The sequence below is a fragment of the Garra rufa genome, chromosome 13 (genome assembly GCF_049309525.1).
Source record: "Garra rufa chromosome 13, GarRuf1.0, whole genome shotgun sequence".
In the NCBI taxonomy this organism is placed as follows: Eukaryota; Metazoa; Chordata; class Actinopteri; order Cypriniformes; family Cyprinidae; genus Garra; species Garra rufa.
In genome coordinates, this window is record NC_133373.1 from 16,221,845 (window position 1) to 16,227,844 (window position 6,000).

Genomic DNA, 6,000 nt, shown 5'->3' on the forward strand with positions numbered 1-6,000 from the left:
TACCCATTCTCTAAAAAAAGAAACTCGTAATCTTGAGCGTAAATGGAGAAAAACTAACTTAGAAGTTTTTAAAATTGCATGGAAAAACAGTATGTCCAGCTATAGACGGGCTTTAAAAGCTGCTAGAGCCGAGTACATCCACCAACTCATAGAAAAAAACCAAAACAATCCAAGGTTTTTATTTAGCACAGTGGCTAGATTAACAAATAACCAAACACCTCCTGACCTGAATATTCCAGCACAGTTTAATAGTAATGTCTTTATGAATTTCTTTACTGATAAAATAGACAACATTAGAAATACAATAACAAATATAGATACTACAGCAACTGATACTTCAACATTAGTCATTACACCGGAAGAAAAACTGCAGTGCTTTACAACTATAGAACAGAAAGAATTAAATAAACTTATCACCACATCTAAACCAACAACATGCCTATTAGATCCTGTACCCACTAAATTACTAAAAGAGTTGTTACCTATAGCAGAAGTACCGCTTCTTAATATTGTTAACACATCGTTATCTTTAGGTCATGTCCCAAAACCATTCAAACTAGCAGTTATTAAACCTCTTATTAAGAAACCACAGCTAGACCCTAGTGAACTGGCAAATTACAGACCCATTTCTAATCTTCCATTTATGTCTAAAATTCTAGAAAAAGTTGTGTCTGCTCAATTGTGCTCCTTCTTGCAAAATAATAATATCTTTGAAGAATTTCAGTCAGGTTTCAGGCCCCATCATAGCACAGAAACTGCACTTGTAAAAATCACAAACGACTTGCTACTTGCGTCAGATCAAGGCTGCGTCTCATTGCTAGTTTTACTTGATCTTAGTGCTGCGTTCGACACTATAGATCATGAAATACTCATAGATCGATTACAAAACTATACAGGTATTCAAGGGCAGGCATTAAGATGGTTCAGATCATACCTGTCCGATCGCTATCACTTTGTGTATTTAAATGGGGAGTCATCGCAGCTAACACCAGTAAAGTATGGAGTGCCACAAGGATCTGTCCTAGGTCCTCTACTATTTTCAATTTACATGTTACCCCTTGGTAATATTATTAGGAAATATGGGATTAGTTTCCATTGTTATGCTGATGACACTCAACTATATATTTCAACAAGACCAGATGAAACTTCTAACTTAGCAAAGTTAACAGAGTGTGTTAAAAATGTGAAAGACTGGATGACCAATAATTTTCTACTGTTAAATTCAGATAAGACTGAGATATTACTTATTGGACCAAAAAAGAGTACACAGAATCTCTTAAACTACAACTTGCAACTAGACGGATGTACTGTTGTTTCCTCTACAGTCAAAAATCTGGGTGTTATATTAGACAGCAACCTGTCTTTTGAAAATCATATTTCCTATGTTACTAAAACAGCATTCTTCCATCTTAGAAACATTGCTAAGCTACGGAACATGTTACCTGTTTCTGATGCAGAAAAGTTAGTTCATGCATTTATGACGTCTAGACTGGACTATTGTAATGCACTACTAGGTGGTTGTCCTGCTTCTTCAATAAATAAGCTACAGGTAGTCCAAAATGCAGCTGCTAGAGTCCTTACCAGATCAAGAAAATATGATCATATTACCCCAGTTTTACAGTCTCTACACTGGCTACCTATTAGGTTCCGTATCACTTACAAAATAATACTTCTTACCTATAAGGCCCTTAATGGTTTAGCTCCTGCATACCTAACTAGTCTCCTACTACGCTACAATCCCTCACGCTCCCTAAGGTCGCAAAACTCTGGACTTTTAGTAGTACCTAGGATAGCAAAGTCCACTAAAGGAGGGAGAGCCTATTCTCATTTGGCTCCCAAACTCTGGAATAGCCTTCCTGATAACGTTCGGGGTTCAGACACACTCTCTGTGTTTAAATCTAGATTAAAGACTCATCTCTTTAGCCAAGCATTCACATAATGTATCTCATAACGTTGTACTTCAGTTACATCTGATCAAATGCACATTAATATTCTTGAGCTTGGGCTAAACACATCATTTTTGTTTGGTTGGAAGTTGGAACAGCAGCTACGCTAATTATTTCTCTATTTGTTTCTCTGTTTCTGCCACGGGATTTCCATCCCGTGGTAACTAGGATTTACACAAGATTCAGTCTGGATTCAGAAGAAGAGATGATGCCGACCCCTCAGAGGACCGCAGATGATGCCAGCCTTGAAACAACATACAGCACTACAAAATTTTCTTACAAGTTTGATCACAGCACATAATCATTGCAATTAGTGATCATCATCTGTTCGATTACACAGTTACTGATTTTAACATTTATATCATATGTACATCGACTTGACATACAGTATTCACCACTAAATACTAAAATTACTAAATATATTGTAGTAGCCTAAACTTTTGTACAGCGCTTTGCAACGATTCGTATTGTGAAAAGCGCTATACAAATAAACTTGAATTGAATTGAATTGAATTGTAATAACGAGATCTTTTCTCGTTAAAACGACATCTTTTCTCGTAATAACGACATCTTTTCTCGTAATAACGACATCTTTTCTTGTAATAACGAGATCTTTTCTCGTTAAAACGACATCTTTTCTCGTAATAACGACATCTTTTCTCGTAATAACGAGATCTTTTTTTGTAATAACGAGATCTTTTCTCGTTAAAACGAGATCTTTTCTCGTTAAAACGACATCTTTTCTCATAATAACGAGATCTTTTCTCGTAATAACGAGATCTTTTCTTGTTAAACGAGATCTTTTCTCATTAAAACGACATCTTTTCTCGTAATAACGAGATCTTTAATCGTTAAAATGAGATCTTTTCTCGTTAAAACGACATCTTTAATCGTTAAAACGACATCTTTTCTCGTAATAACGAGATATTTTCTTGTAATAACGAGATCTTTTCTCGTAATAACGACATCTTTTCTCGTTAAACGACATCTTTTCTCGTTAAACGACATCTTTTCTTGTAATAACGACATCTTTTCTCGTAATAACGAGATCTTTAATCGTTAAAATGAGATCTTTTCTCATTAAAACGACATCTTTTCTCATAATAACGAGATCTTTTCTCGTAATAACGAGATATTTTCTTGTAATAACGAGATCTTTTCTCATTAAAACGACATTTTTTCTCGTAATAACGAGATCTTTAATCGTTAAAACGACATCTTTTCTCGTAATAACGAGATCTTTTCTTGTAATAACGAGATCTTTTCTCGTTAAAACGACATCTTTTCTCGTAATAACGAGATCTTTTCTTGTTAAACGAGATATTTTCTTGTAATAACGAGATCTTTTCTCGTAATAACGAGATCTTTAATCGTTAAAATGAGATCTTTTCTCGTAATAACATCTTTTCTCATAATAACGAGATCTTTTCTCGTTAAGACGAGATCTTTAATCGTTAAAACGACATCTTTTCTCGTAATAACGAGATCTTTTCTTGTAATAACGAGATCTTTTCTTGTTAAACGAGATATTTTCTTGTAATAACGACATCTTTTCTCGTAATAACGAGATCTTTTCTTGTTAAACGAGATATTTTCTTGTAATAACGAGATCTTTTCTCGTAATAACGAGATCTTTAATCGTTAAAATGAGATCTTTTCTCGTAATAACATCTTTTCTCATAATAACGAGATCTTTTCTCGTTAAGACGAGATCTTTAATCGTTAAAACGACATCTTTTCTCGTAATAACGAGATCTTTTCTTGTTAAACGAGATATTTTCTTGTAATAACGAGATCTTTTCTCGTAATAACGAGATCTTTAATTGTTAAAATGAGATCTTTTCTCGTAATAACATCTTTTCTCATAATAACGAGATCTTTTCTCGTTAAAATGAGATCTTTTCTCGTAATAACGACATCTTTTCTTGTAATAACGAGATCTTTTCTCGTTAAAACGACATCTTTTCTCGTAATAACGAGATCTTTTCTTGTAATAACGAGATCTTTTCTCGTAATAACGACATCTTTAATCGTTAAAACGACATCTTTTCTCATAATAACGAGATCTTTTCTCGTTAAAACGAGATCTTTTCTCGTTAAAACGACATCTTTTCTCGTAATAACGAGATCTTTTCTCGTTAAAACGACATCTTTTCTCGTAATAACGAGATCTTTTCTTGTAATAACGAGATCTTTTCTCGTAATAACGACATCTTTAATCGTTAAAACGACATCTTTTCTCATAATAACGAGATCTTTTCTCGTAATAACAAGATCTTTTCTCGTTAAAACGACATCTTTTCTCGTAATAACGAGATCTTTTCTCATTAAAACGACATCTTTTCTCGTAATAACGAGATCTTTTCTTGTAATAACGACATCTTTTCTCGTAATAACGAGATCTTTAATCGTTAAAACGACATCTTTTCTCGTAATAATGACATCTTTAATCGTTAAAACGACATCTTTTCTCATAATAACGAGATCTTTTCTTGTTAAAACAAGATCTTTTCTCGTTAAAACAACATCTTTTCTCGTAATAACGAGATATTTTCTTGTAATAACGAGATCTTTTCTCGTAATAACGACATCTTTTCTTGTAATAACGAGATCTTTTCTCGTAATAACGACATCTTTAATCGTTAAAACGACATCTTTTCTCATAATAACGAGATCTTTTCTCGTAATAACAAGATCTTTTCTCGTTAAAACGACATCTTTTCTCGTAATAACGAGATCTTTTCTCATTAAAACGACATCTTTTCTCGTAATAACGAGATCTTTTCTTGTAATAACGACATCTTTTCTCGTAATAACGAGATCTTTAATCGTTAAAACGACATCTTTTCTCGTAATAATGACATCTTTAATCGTTAAAACGACATCTTTTCTCATAATAACGAGATCTTTTCTTGTTAAAACAAGATCTTTTCTCGTTAAAACAACATCTTTTCTCGTAATAACGAGATATTTTCTTGTAATAACGAGATCTTTTCTCGTAATAACGACATCTTTTCTCGTAATAACGAGATCTTTTCTTGTAATAACGACATCTTTTCTCGTAATAACGAGATCTTTAATCGTTAAAACGACATCTTTTCTCGTAATAATGACATCTTTAATCGTTAAAACGACATCTTTTCTCGTAATAACGAGATCTTTTCTTGTAATAACGAGATCTTTTCTCGTAATAACGACATCTTTTCTCGTTAAACGACATCTTTTCTCGTTAAACGACATCTTTTCTTGTAATAACGACATCTTTTCTCGTAATAACGAGATCTTTAATCGTTAAAATGAGATCTTTTCTCGTTAAAACGACATCTTTTCTCATAATAACGAGATCTTTTCTCGTAATAACGAGATATTTTCTTGTAATAACGAGATCTTTTCTCATTAAAACGACATTTTTTCTCGTAATAACGAGATCTTTAATCGTTAAAACGACATCTTTTCTCGTAATAACGAGATCTTTTCTTGTAATAACGAGATCTTTTCTCGTTAAAACGACATCTTTTCTCGTAATAACGAGATCTTTTCTTGTTAAACGAGATATTTTCTTGTAATAACGAGATCTTTTCTCGTAATAACGAGATCTTTAATTGTTAAAATGAGATCTTTTCTCGTAATAACATCTTTTCTCATAATAACGAGATCTTTTCTCGTTAAAATGAGATCTTTTCTCGTAATAACGACATCTTTTCTTGTAATAACGAGATCTTTTCTCGTTAAAACGACATCTTTTCTCGTAATAACGAGATCTTTTCTTGTAATAACGACATCTTTTCTCGTAATAACGAGATCTTTAATCGTTAAAACGACATCTTTTCTCGTAATAATGACATCTTTAATCGTTAAAACGACATCTTTTCTCATAATAACGAGATCTTTTCTTGTTAAAACAAGATCTTTTCTCGTTAAAACAACATCTTTTCTCGTAATAACGAGATATTTTCTTGTAATAACGAGATCTTTTCTCGTAATAACGACATCTTTTCTCGTAATAACGAGATCTTTTCTTGTAATAACGACATCTTTTCTCGTAATAACGAGA